Source organism: Chanodichthys erythropterus, chromosome 9 (assembly GCF_024489055.1).
Source record: "Chanodichthys erythropterus isolate Z2021 chromosome 9, ASM2448905v1, whole genome shotgun sequence".
Classification (NCBI taxonomy): domain Eukaryota; kingdom Metazoa; phylum Chordata; class Actinopteri; order Cypriniformes; family Xenocyprididae; genus Chanodichthys; species Chanodichthys erythropterus.
Window position 1 is genome coordinate 24,811,101 of NC_090229.1, and position 14,384 is coordinate 24,825,484.

At 39.8% G+C, this 14,384-nt stretch overlaps 1 protein-coding gene across 2 annotated transcripts in view; it reads left to right on the plus strand.

Annotated features, from left to right (window-relative positions):
* Nucleotides 1-3,901: 3,901 nt before the first annotated feature.
* The window catches only part of ccdc92 (coiled-coil domain containing 92), a 28,244-nt gene continuing 17,761 nt past the window's right edge, over nucleotides 3,902-14,384 (plus strand). The window contains exon 1 of one of the 2 annotated variants that reach the window (XM_067393937.1): nucleotides 3,902-4,037. The gene's annotated coding sequence lies outside the window, so the exon portion shown is untranslated. Of the gene's footprint in view, nucleotides 4,038-7,555; nucleotides 8,019-14,384 lie in introns of those variants that run through there. The other variant, XM_067393938.1, reaches the window with a different exon arrangement.

Sequence of the window (14,384 nt, forward strand, 5' to 3'; positions counted from 1 at the left end):
AAGAATTTAATCCAGGTCAAGAGACTGAATGAAAGCTGGGTAAAGATTCAAAGTCCATTTCCAAACAATAACATCTCAGGAGTAGGACAACAATTCCATTTATCCCACAGACCTGCTGCCTTTTATTTGAGACTGTCCTCAAGTCTCGCTCTCTTCTTCTTGAGTGGTTATGAAAATTGATTTCTTGTTTGGTTCATATCACTTTACACAGTAGCTGGGCCACTGTGGAATTCACCATGCCAAATGTAATTTCAGGAAGAGAGAGGTCTGTTTGTGTGGAGAGAGAAGTACAGAGGGACTTCTGTTCTCGGCCTCAGGCGTTCAGTGAAAAGTTTTGAGGGTTTGGGCTCAGGGAATAGACACTCTTCGTTTTCGAAAGATAAACTGTAAAGTGGAAACTGAACATGGGTGATTTGTTTCTATAAGGGTATTAGCATGGCCACAGCAGGTAGGTGCAGACATGCCATCTGTTGTTATAAGTGACTGAGAGACACCGTATATGGACTGAGGCTTTTCAACCACTGTTGGTTAAATATTATAAGTGCACTAAATGTAGTTTAAACCATACAATACAAAGTTTAAACAGTCTGCTTTTTACCATAGTTAGACTGAGCGATGAATAAACAACATGAGACAAGATTCAGCTACTTTTTTCCTCCCACAAAGTGGTTCAAGTTTTAGATGGATGGTTGGAATCATGTTTGACTTAGATGTATGAATCTGAATCTCTGTTTGTTAGATGAAAAAAGCTTTTGCAAAAACCACAGCATGCTCTCCAGCCTTAATTGTCCTTTGGAAAAAGAAAGAAACGTGTATTCTTACTTAGGTCTCACTCTGTCGTGCCTGCCTGCATGCGAGAGCCTAAAAAGGCATGTGAAATGTTACTGAAAAATTAACTTGTCAGTTGCATCTACAGAAGGGGAGTGTCTCCATCTGCTTCCATCCAAGGTCAAAGTCAAGATGTTCGAGTGAAATGGTAAAACACTGCTCTCTTGTGGACATTCTCTGCTCGGAATGTTCAACATATTTAGGCTGCGTCCGAAAACTGGAAAATGCTGCCTTCCGAGGACACATTTCAAGGTAGGTAGGCATCAAGGCACGTCCGAATCCAATGTTAGCTTCACTTCCTGTCTCATGAGATACCTTCCTCAAATGGATTTTTGAAGGAAGCATAGATGTATCCTTAGCTGCCTTTGATATCCCACAATCCTGTGCTTTCCATTCTATGACAGTTGAGCTAGAAAAATAAAGATGGCGTCCGAAAGTTGCGTTTGCTGCTCAGTTTGTGTATAAATGTACGATTTTGACCAACATATTTCAATTTTGATATAATTTCTATCGAGAAATTACTGCTGTAGTAATTAAATATTTGTTTAGTTCTTACCAAAGCTCGTGCTATATTGCTGTAGATCATTAAACTGTTACACTGCCTCAGAAGTCTGTCTGAAATCAGTTTCGTGAGGTGCCTTCATGCACAAACGCTGCCGTACAAGTCATTCTCTTATAAGACAGCGAGGCAGCAAGACAGCTACCTAGGTTTTCAGATGCAGCCAGTGTCAGGTTTGAACACTAAATATAATTCCCCACTGGATTAGCTCTAAGAATTGATTCGATGTTGCTGTGAACTCTCAAAATAATTTGTACAACTGCCACAAATTAGCTATTTAAAAAAAAAAACAACAAAAAAAAAATAAACTGGGCAGCAGTAGAGGTCTCACCATGAAGGACACGTCTGTTTTGTGTTTTCAGAAAATGCAAAGGCTTCACTCAAGCAAATTGGTTTTGTTGTGGAATGTTCCTCTTGGTGGAGTTCCAGTCTGCACTTGAAGGCTTTTATAATTTGACTAATCCAGGAGATTCTATCTTGGCAAGAAGATGCTCCTTATGTTCTCATGATCAGACACTAACCAAAACAAGATTCATATTGTGTAGTGAAAAATATTTCATGTTAACTTGGCTTATTAAATAGTTATGAACAGTTATGGCGTCACAGAATACAACTCCTTTCAAAGACTATTAAAATAATAATCATCCAAATATTTATTACTGAGAATTTTGCACAAGCTTAAAATTAGTTTTATGTGTAAAAGACAAATATATGAGAATAAAACTAATCTTATGTAAGGATTAAAATCAGTGTTTATTTTAGTTTAAATTAAATTACTTTTATGGAAAAAAGTATATTTAATTAAAAGCCTACAGTATGTGTTTAAATTATTAGCCTACAAATTAAAAGGTTAGTTCACCCAAAAATTTAAATTCTGTCATTTATTACTCACCCTCATGCCGTTCCACACCCGTAAGACCTTCGTTCATCTTTGAAACACAAATTAAGATATTTTAGTTGAAATCCGATGGCTCCGTGTGGCCTTCATAGGGAGCAATGACATTTCCTCTCTCAAGATCCATAAAGGTACTAAAAACATATTTAAATCGGTTCATGTGAGTACAGTGGTTTAATATTAATATTATAAAGCGACGAGAATATTTTTGGAGCGGCAAAAAAAAAAAAAACACTTATTTAGTGATGACCGAATTCAAAACACTGATTCAGGAAGCTTCGGAGCACAAATGAATCAGCGTGTCGAATCAGTGGTTCGGAGCGCCAAAGTCATGTGATTTCAGCAGTTTGACATGCGATCCGAATCATGATTCGACACTCTGATTCATAACGCTCCGAAGCTTCCTGAAGCAGTGTTTTGAAATCGGTCATCACTATATAAACCGTTATTTTGTACGATGGATCTTGAGAGAGGAAATGTCATTGCTCCCTATGGAGGCCTCACGGAGCCATCGGATTTCAACTAAAATATCTTCATTTGTGTTCCGAAGATGAACGAAGGTCTTATGGGTGTGGAACGGCATGAGGGTGAGTAATAAATGAAAGAATATTCATTGTTGGGTGAACTAACCCTTTAACTTATATAGTAGTTAAAACCTATTTTTTATTTATTTATTTATTTTTTTTAGAAATGAAGATAAGAATAATGTCTTTCAATTAACATTATCATAAATTGGTTAACCTGTCAATTTGTTAAACAGGTGACCTTTTTCCACATGTTGGCAACTGTGGATTTCAAAGGACAAGTTTTTGAACATTATTATATATATATATTTTTTGTTTGTTTTTAATTTATGTACACCTTTTTAAACAACACATTTTGTTACTTTTTATTAAGAACATATCACATTGCAAACATGATATCCTCATAATTGGGCTACATTTAGCAGATGACTTTATCCAGAAAGTTAATTACAATATAGGCCTATTGTTTCTACTGTAGATCCAAGATCCAAGAATAAATGAGAATACATACCCTATACATAAATAGTTACAGATAGAAATTAAATAAATAGAAAATAAATAAAAGGGGACGCAAAGTGTCAAAATTCATTAAGCAAAGAAACAGTCTTTCTGTCTTTCTTGTTTTAGAAATGTTGACTCAATAATTAAAAGGGCTGTTAAAATGTTCCCTCCACTAATGACGGTAGGCTATTTCCCTTATAACAGAAACAAAATGTACGTTCCTTTTGGAAATCACGTTTATATGTGATGCAGCTGATATAATGAGGACTATATTAACTTTAATTTTCATAATTGTACAGATATTAAGACTTCTCGGAGACGTGTATGCGCGCGCGTGCGCTGTTTCTATAGTAATGATGACGCTTCGGTATGAATACATTTCGGTTGACAAAATTAACTCGCGGTCGCCAGATGTTATACTGCATATCAAATTGATAACTTTTAAGCTATTCATCACCAACTGTAAGACGATAATAAAGTGACTTGTGTACGTGCGTTTCACCTGCACCAGAGGCCCTCAGAAGTGCGCGCGCGTGTTTTCCTCAGTATCCCGGCATGCACCGCTTTATTTAGTGTTGTATCTCCGGGAGATGACAGACACAGCCCTCTCTCTCTCTGCCCCAGCGAAGAGAAAACCCCCCGCAAACCTTTCCTCTCAGCAGCTCACAGACAGCAGAACCAAGCCCATCTCTACCCATCAGACATATACTAATCTCAGCCCGTCTTTCTGGTAGGTGTCGGCCGCTTCTTGCGCTTCGCTCCCGGTGTAATGCGCGCGGAGGGGCAGGTCTCATCTCAGCTGCACCTGCTCGCGCTCGAGCTCGAGCCGCTGACTGAAGCGATGTGTTTCAAAGAATGCCTACTGTAGGTTACTACATGATTTTGAAAACATTACTGGCATGTATATTTTAAGTATGCGGCTTAGCGCTGGCACTGATAGCGGCTGTTGTTGTTGTTTGTTGCTTGTTGCGTATTTTCAGACGGATGAGATCATTAATCGACTCGAATGAGCCGGTGGCTGATTATTGTGACAGTAACTACTGTAGAGACGATGATGAAGAAGATGGGTGTTATAAAGTGGCATAAAGATGTCATTGAACACGTTATTGACATTGACACAATTGTGGCGGCTTGTTTTGGATGGTCTGTATGATTTATCTTGGTGCGAAATGCAGTTTAGATTATTTATGTTTAATTATTTATCGTGATTATTAGCCTACTTAAAATCCAAAAATATATAAATTTAAAAAAAAAAAAAAAAAAAAACCTGCTTTGAAGTCACTATCAATTGAACGTTTTGTCTTTTCATAATCATTTTGTATTAATGCGTCAAGCTTTGGTTTATTAAAATGATATTGTTAACTGAAAACCTATTGATTTTACTTAGCAGATGCATATGCAGTATTGTTTTGAACACGTGCTGTCGTTTCTCTAATGTTCACAGGTTTTGCGCAAAGCGCAACAGACACCGTCTTGTGTTTCTAGCCTTTTAAATGTCTTCTGATGTACCTGTTTTAATTTTCAGGATCGTGGTTTATCTCGTTGATTGTTGCGCTGTCCGCAATGCAGGTGCTGTTTATGATCCTGCTCATTTCCAGCCATTCTCACGTGCATGTGTTGATGTGCACTGGCCAATCAGATGCTGCCATGAAAGTCCCACATTTTATTTGTCATGATTTTTGTATCGTCTTCTTCATAAATGTTTAGTATTCTGTAATAAGTGGTTTGATTAATAATTGAAACGAAAAGAAGTGACATCTATAATAATATTCAGTTGCTACTAACCTGCTGCTGCTGTTTTTGTGCTGTGCGTAATATGTCATCATATTGCTTACATCATGCAGGAGTATGTAGTGGGTGTGACTCAAGGGCTGGTCCTCTCCAAAGCACTGGATGTTGAATGTTTGTGTGCGAAGTGACTATCAGGACTAAGACAAGAGTCTCCTCTAACGCTGCAGCTCATTGATTATTAATGCGAGAGGAGAGAGAATTTGGAGGTCAAGAAGAAGAGCTGTTAAAGGAGAGAGTGAGAGACAGTATGGGGAGAAAGAACAACAGAGTTAAGTAATGTCAGGGGGATTCTTTTGTCTCATGTGGAGCGGGGCGGGGGAGGCCTCACCCTCTGACTGTAGGGACCATCACCAGTCAGATCAGAGCAAATGTCAGCATCAGCACTCTAAAATGTCTACCAGCCCATAAATGGCTCCTAAAGGAGGGGTGAGGGAGTGAGTCGTCACATATGCCGTGGAATATCACTTCTGAAGGATGGTCAGTGCTGTGATTTAATGGTTAATTTACGGTAAGCGGATGGATATGGGATATTGATGGTGATGGGGTGCACTCTGTTTCTGATGCTTTCTTGATGCCTCATCAGTGTGTTATGATTTGGTTATTACTATTAGGTAATATTGTGTGAATTTATAGACTGTAGTGTATGGTAAATGCCAAATAGGATGCCTGTTGTGTTAAGGACTTGAAAAATGGTCAGATGCTTTAAAGAAAGCTGCCAGTGGGATCCAAAAACAACATAGGCTCACTGGAAAAACGTGCCTCACTGCCTCTACTTACATTTTTGCAGAACTCCAGACATGTATGTATGCATACTATTCACTGCAGTTTCCAGCTGAAATGAACACTATTGGCAGTGAAACACCAGCAACTTTTATTTCATTATGACACAAATTATGATTGCGGATTATTGATTAATAAAGACTTATTTTCATGTGGTTCCTTGTACAATACTATTACCTCAAAACACTTTTACCATATAGTGCAAGATTTGTAAACTAATACATTTGTAAACAAATATATTTTGTCACTTTGCACGCTTGCATCACATAACCAACTCCTTGCTCGGTTGCTCACTTGGTACTACACTGCTACATTTGGTATAATTCCTAAGTATATTACATTTGCTTTTGTTAACAATAGCCTATCAGTTAGGTTTAGGGTAGGGTTTGGTGGTACGTTATTTTAAATTTTAGTATAGACTTTGTGCACCAGAGAAACAAGTGCACAGCCATAGGTCTGCCACCAACTAAAGATTGTTCTAGTCGACTCGTTTAAGCCATTAGTCGACTAATTGCACGTTTAAATTAATTTAATTACTTAAATATATACTGAGGAGAATGCTAAACCATAACGAGCATTTAATATCTATAGGCGTAATATAGCCAATTCCGCGCTCAAGCTGTCACGTACTGCTTTCCGCAAAGCATAGGCAAAAGTGAGGATCATCAGTGTGTTGGGAAAAAATAGCAAGGAGACATTTTAATTGTTTATTAATAAGGTAGTGTTTTCTGAATCAGTTTCGGCTGCAAAGATGAAGTTGATGATGCTGCCTCGCAAGCCCTTTATAAATCTCTCCAACAGTGTAGCATTAGCCGTTAGCCACGGAGCATAGCCTCAAACTCATTCAGAATCAATGTAAACTTCCAAATAAACACTGTACTTACGCGATTAGACATGCTGCATGACGAACACTTTGTAAAGATCCATTTTGAGGGTTATATTAGCCGTTTGAACTTTTTTTATGTTGTTTAAGGCAAGCTCGAGCTCTTGGGGCGTGGGGCACCAGATTTAAAGGGCCACACACCCTGAATCGGCTCATTTCTAATTATGCCCCAAAATAGGCAGTTAAAAAAATGAATTAAAACAAATCTATGGGGTATTTTGAGCTGAAACTTCACAGACACATTCAGGGGACACCTTAGACTTATATTATATCTTTTAAAAAAAAGTTCTAGGGCACCTTTAAGTTGTTTCTGCTGTTATCATGAAAAAATGCAAGTGATCGTGTCGGCGCCTCCATGTCATGCAGTAAGTGCACTAATACTTCAACTTCCACACTCTGTACAAACATTTGGATATGTGCCTAATAATAGCACACATTTATCTAGGTTAATGTTAGAGAGAGCAGCCATGTAAAGTTGCTACGTTTCGGATGATAAGCCATATTTGAGGTCGATGGATGATAGGCGAACATTTAGATTTCCTGCCTGACATACTGTAATTAGCACAAGGAACCACCTTTAATGATCTGTCCCTCATGGACTGTGTGACTTTGCCACTAGGTTTTTTTTTTTTTTTTCTGCAGCTAACTGACTAACATTTTTGGTCGACTAAGCCTATTTTATTCGACTAACGATTAGTCGACTATTAGGTGGCAGCCCTACAGCCATCTTTATAATTTTGTGTTTGAACTTCTGTTTTTGCAGTAGCTCTACATATTTTTATACATTCTCTATAGAGAATTAAAGGTGCAGTAAGCAATTTCCGAGAAATGCTGTTGAAAATTTAAATAAACACTTAACTTTTTTTTATTTATTTTTTATTTTCTAGATGTCTTTTCTGTGTGTGTTGAAAAAAAAAGTGTTTGTACATAGTTCTGGCTGTGTTAATAGGAGAAAAAACAATCCACGGAGCACCAAAACATACTTGTAGCCAATCAGCAGTAGGGGGCGTATACATTCATGATGGAGGAGGAGAGAGAGTGAGCAAGAGCGACATTTAAAGACTGTAGAAAAGACATAGCTAAGGTATTACCAAAGAGGAAAAGGTCAGAGGAATATAATTGGAAGAAGAAGGGTTACAGTCAGGCAAGAGCCAGGATCCGCATTAATATTGGAGAAGCTTTTCAACGCTGGAGAGACGTTAGAGAGCGGGAAGGCCTGAAAATGGACACAGAGGCTGCTTTGTTTCTGCTCGATACGTGAGTAACATTGTTTTTTATATGTTTTACAGAACCAAGATTTGCTGATGTTGTTGTTGTTGAATCACAGCTGATTCACCCATACTTGCTCAAATTGTCTAATGTGCCACTTGTTAATGGTTGCCTGTATTGCATAGTGTGTTCATTATTTTGGGGGCAGAGCAATGAAGGGAGGGGTGTGTTTGTTTGGGTGTAGCCTAAATTGCAATATCAGCAGTGTTTCTCAGAAATTGCTTACTGCACCTTTAAGTTAACCTTTTAGTGACACTCACTGAACATTACCTTTCTGAACTGCGATGATACAGCCAATTTTATTACAGCCAATGTAGTAAAACTTTGACAGATTTTTGTTCATCTGTTTTGGATAAAACCGAACAAGCTCCTAGTTCCTCTCACTGAACATTTCATTTTGAAAGTGCCGCGAAGCGTGAGTATGTTTTTCCAATGAGCCTGGGTTGAACAAAAGTCTGTCCACATTAAAAATCTAAGATTCTAAGTCTAATTTAGAATTTTAGAATTTTGAAAAATTTAAATCAAACATGTAAAATGAATAATAAATATTTCAGATTCTGCACTTTTTCTAGGTCACTAATTAAAGTAAATTTGTGACATTGATCATGTGACTCTTTGTACAGACAGTCCGATGTTCTTGCTTTCCCTGAAGCTCAAGATGCTCTTTGGATCTTCTCAAAACAGGCTGAAGAACATGATCATGAGGTTTTACACAAACATTCAACTCAACTCAGTTCATGCAACTCGGATGCTGTTGTAATTCAAGCAGAACCAAATCTTAGTAGCTCATTATATGTTGTTGTTATGCTGTCATGGTGGGTGCTCGGAAGCTCTCTTGTTTTAGGAAGTGCTCATGTGACTTACTAGGTGACCCCATCACATGCAGTTTTACATTATTAGTATTACTCATAGTAGGCATACAAACACCTTGACTTTTCATTATTCATAAATTATTTATAGTTTTTGCCTTCTCCATGGAGCCTCACAGTCTCTCTCTCTTTCTGTCTTTAAGTAATGGAGGTCATCTGTCAATGTCCTTTGTTATGTAGCTGCCGTCTTGAGCATTAGCAAACACTTTTTTTAATCTTTATAAGCACAGCAGGTTTGACTGTGGCAAAGTCATTCTGACTGTGTGTAACGTCTGTTTGCACTGGGCTTGGAAAGATCAGATGCGCTATTAATGACACCCAACTGATGTTATTAGTGGATTGTGTAGGTGTCAACCTATAATATGGAAGAACTGATTTTGAAAAAAATGATTCCCCATCAGGATGTGTGTGTAAGCAATATGGAGTTTTACAGTGTTTACAGTGTCAAGGTTGTGCACTATTTTGTAATTCAAATTTGCATTGAGGTATCAAAGAGGACCCTGATTTGAACTTAAGGAAGTTGAATTGACATGATTGTGTCGTGAAGCATGTGTGATATCAGTCGAATGGTGTGACGAGACGTCAAAGGCGGGGGACTTCACGACCAGGAAATTATAGACCTTATGCAGCCCCGCCCCTTTTCAGCACTGCACTCGTTGTCTTTCGATTTCCAGTTTGTATTTCCAAAGCAATCTTACATATTTATTAATGAATTGCTCATTTTTAAATCTTTCCGGTCTACTGACATTTGTTAAGACAACTGCTTTAAACATTACAATGCTCACGATAACTTTCATTAACTCTACAACAAGTAAATCCACTTCACCAGAAGTTCAAAGACAATATTATAAAGATGGTGACTCGCTTGATTCTCTGGCACATTAGGTCTATAAAGCAGACAGTGCAGCGCTAGCTTCTGTGTCTTCAGGAAACGCTATATGTGAAATTGTGTGTCTTATTTGGTGTTGTTTGTCTACCCCCTATCATTATATATATATGGAAAGCAGACAGCAGTTTAGGTTGTGTGTTCCTTCCTGCCCACCCTACATCATAAGTGGAGATACATACAATCTTTGCATGGTTTGTTTGGGAGCGGAGCATGCACAGTCAACGCTTGAGGGTGCTGGCTGTGCAGACTGTGAACAGCTTCCATTGCGGATGCTTCACTCCCGCCTGCCGCTCTTTAACCCTCAGGGGTCTGAGAATTTTTGGGGCCCTGGAGAAGTTATGACATGCCCTGACATTTGTGCTTTTTTCAGTTGTTCATAAACATATGAAGTGTCATTACACTGTATTCAGCACAAACTAGGCTATAATAATATGTGAGGAAACATGTATGTACATGTTTGTGTTTTTGAAGGAATAACATTTATGCGTGGTTATCGAAAAAACAAAAAACTTAAGTCACTGAAATAAGGCCAAAAAAAGTATATTAAATCTGTGTTCATAAGACTTCTGGGTATTGGAGGTTGTAGACTAGAGTTTTTGCTTCAGAATGAAGTAAAAATTATCCTTCCTACTCCTTCATATAAAACAATATAGAGATTTAAATTTTCTAAGACACTTTTGGTCAAGAAACACAGTATGCATGGAGGCATGAATCCTCATGTATAATGGGTGATTCTCACCTGAGAAGACAAAAGAATTGAATAATAATGACCTGAAATTACTTGCATATTAATGAGGCCTTTCAGTCAGGTAGGCTGTGAAAAAACCCTCTGTGATCATGCTGATAACAGGATTAAAGTCCACTCAGGACAAAAAAAAAAAAAACATGATTTTTGTGATCTCATGCATGCACGTATTTATGAAGAAAATTTTGTATAGGCCTATGTTAAATTACACTACCAGTCAAAAGATTGAACACATTGCCATTTATAATGTTTTTAAAAGAAGTCTCAAGCCTCTAACCAAACAATGGTTTTCTATTTAAAATATAATGTATTTCTGTGATGCAAAGCGTCTGAACATTCCTACCTCTAGAGCAGGGATGGGCAACTCCGGTCCTGGAGGGCCAGTGTCCAGCAGAGTTTAGCTCCAACCCTAATCAAACACACCTGAACCAGCTAATCAAGGTCTTTAGGATTAGTAGAAAGTTATAGGCAAGTGAGTTTTTATCAGGGATGGAGATAAACTCTGCAGGACACTGGCCCTCCAGGACCGGAGTTGTCCATCCCTGCTCTAGGGCATTTCATATAGGCTACTATATTTGTTATATTATAGAGCCTATATGTTGATGTGCAGTTGACAAACTATACATCATTAAAAAGATCTAAGACTAAAGCTTCACATTTTGACTCTTAAAATCTTATATTGACCATAATTTCTTAATATGCTTAAAAGCATACACATTTGGAGAAATATTGATGGATTCTCATATGTTTATATCAATTTTCTATACAGAGGAGTAATATTTATTATTCTATATTTATTGTCATTATTATGAGCGCTGGATGCTGTGTTTTTAATTCATCCTTGAGGCGGAGGGCGCTCTGCCCCTTTTGTCTACAAATGCCTCAGTAAAAGAAGAGGCATATCATGTGACAATCAAGGAACTAACAGAGGCAAGATATCGCTAAATATGGCTATTCAAAACACTTTTGAAGACAATAAATACACGATTGAGACGATGAATGCATGTATTGACTGAATTTGCATCTGAATAGCGCTCGCTCCGTGGGCGTGGGCGCATTAGCGGATAATGAGCTGAATCACGGATTTCTGACATGGCTCTCTTTTCATACAGATTACATAAACACAGAAGGTTTGTTTTCGATTTGACTTATATGTTTTAAAACCTGACATCTTAACGTTTTTTCAGACATAAGTGTAATTTTTTTGTCATTAGTATTCACTAAGTTACAGTTCATTTTCTAAGAACTATCAGATTGGAGTTTGTTCAGAGGGAGACAAGAGATCACGCATCATGTTAGTTTTTCTTTATTTTACAAAAAGCACAACATTTTCTTTTTGCTCTGAGTGTACACAAATGAAAGAAGGTATTCCACAGATTAAAATGGTGTATAACTCTTAATTGTATGTGCAACATTGACGGAGTATTTTGAGTCTCTTTCACACTGATAAGAAAAAAACCACGGAGGTATCGCCGGCGATACCGTTAGACCTCAGACTGTTAAGAAGAGCGCACAGGCTTGAGTTCCCCTGGGTTCGGGTCTCGCTGCTGCCGAGGCACAGCGGCGATATAGATCATGGGGATCGCAAATGGATTTATCAGATGGATTGGAGACGGGCCCAGCCCTATCTCTGCCATCACCTGATAGATCCAGTGCCTTCTCTCAGTGAAAGGAAAGGAAGCATGTTTTGCAGTTCCTTCCTCACTGAGTGAGGCACTGGTGATACAGATGTCCAGCTCTGAGAAGTTGGATACCGAAAGCATAGAGGCAGAAGATGTTGAGGACTCACAGCTTCACTCTCCTGCATATGAGGAACGGGTTGAGGTTGTGACGCATGCTGTTGCCAGATTAAACATCGACTGGGCAGCTAAGCAGGATATTCATCCTAAAAGTAAACTGGACTAACGCTTCCTGCCTTCACGAGCGCAACCTCATTGTCGGGGCCTTCTGTTTTTTTCCCCAATCTCCACACCGAGGTGTCGATCATGGAAAAAAACAGTTTCCTATAGAAAGTAGTGCACAAACCTCTCACTATTCCACTATAGTTGGCCACAATGAACATGGATATGGGGTGATGCCTAAGGTAGAAGAGATGTTAGCCAGTTATCTTTCCACTCAGACTGCATCGTCCCTAAAGGCCCTGACACTGCCCACCAAGCCAGTCAGAACAACATCAGCTGTACTGGGCAAAGCATATGCAGCGTCTGGTCAGGCTGCAGCTTGCCCCTTCATACTCTGGGCTTGCTGCAAGCCTACCAGGCTGACTTGCTTGAAGACTTTGATGAGGGCAGGGAGAGGCACCTTTGGTTAAATCATAGTGCCATCAAATAGAAAGCTTCCTTATTGACGCCCCACTAATGCCCCCGCCCTCTTTGGAAATGCTTTCAACACAGTCGTCGAGAGGTTCCAGGAGGCCAGTAAGCAGGTGGTGGCATTCCAGAAGCTTCTCCCTCGCCGTTCTCAGGTCTCTAGGGCTGCTGAGTGGGAGCAGCCCCAAACATCGAAAGCCAGTTCCTCGCACAAAAGCAGAGTGTCGCTTCCCGAGCTCCCCCCAGAGAGAAGGGGGATTGAGAAGGCGCTCTCAACTACAGCCTTCGAGGGGTAGAACAGATCAGAAGACCATCATTATCACCAAGAAGGTTGCAGGGAAGAGATCCTGATGCCAGTGGTGTCAGACCTCTGAGGGAAGTCCCCTCTGGGTGGAAGTGGTCAACACTGCAGTATACGGTGTCCATTTCCCCTCGGTGCCTTCAGGGGGCCATTCTGCCAACCCTGCCACATTGTGTGCTTCAAGGCACAGCGGTCTCCAGTGAGTACATATCTCATCATCCGTCTGGAAACTTAGCTGCGTTGGGATGCTTGCCCCCTCTGAGGGTTCTCTTAGTAGAATTTCTGTCAGCATGGAAGTTACTGCCAAATATATCTCAGTGGGTCCTGCGCACAGTTGAAAAGAGTTACACTATTCAGTTAGGGTCTCGCCCACCCAGATTTATGGGAGTCCTACCCACAGTGGTGGAACCTGAGCAGGCTCTTGTTATGGAACAAGAAGTAAAGACTTTGTTGGGGAAAGGGGCCATAGAATGTGTACCTCCCCTCGACAGAAAAAAAAGGTGTCTACAGCCTTTACTTTATCGTTCCAAAGAAGCATGAAGGGCGTCATCTGAATCAGTCAGTCATGCAGCTCAAATTCAAAATGTTAACCTTGGGACAGATCATAACACAAATCAGGTCCGAGGACTGTTCGTCATGATAGATCTCAAGGACGCATACTTCCATGTATCCATCCTTCCATAACACAAAGTTCTTGAGGTTTGCTTTCAGGGGCAAAGGATACCAATATTGGGTTCTTCCATTCTGTCTAGCTTTATCTCAGTCACTCACTGTGAAACAGTTTCAGAGACTGTTGGGTCTGATGGCAGCAGCATCCAATGTGATACCTTTTGGCCTGCTATACATGAGACCCCTACAGTGGTGGCTCAGGACCAGGGGTTTTCCTAGAGGGGCAGTCCTTTTTGCATGATCAAGGTCACACGGCAATGCTTACGTGCATTGGTACTGTGGAAGAAACCCTGGTTCTTATCTCAAGGCCCCGTGCTGGGTGCTCATTGTCGTCGCAAGATGCTAACGATGGATGCTTCTCTCACAGGATGGGGAGTGATACTAGAGGGTCGCTCAATTCAAGGTCTGTGGAGGGGACACCATCTTTCCTTGCATGTCAGTCCGAGCCCCTACTAGGAGTATGGCTGCCTCTAAGGCTCTCTTGTCAGGAGTCTCTCTTCAAGATGTTTGTGATGTGGTAGCCTGGTTCTCACCACACACATTTGTGAGGTTCTACGACCTGGACTTGAGCG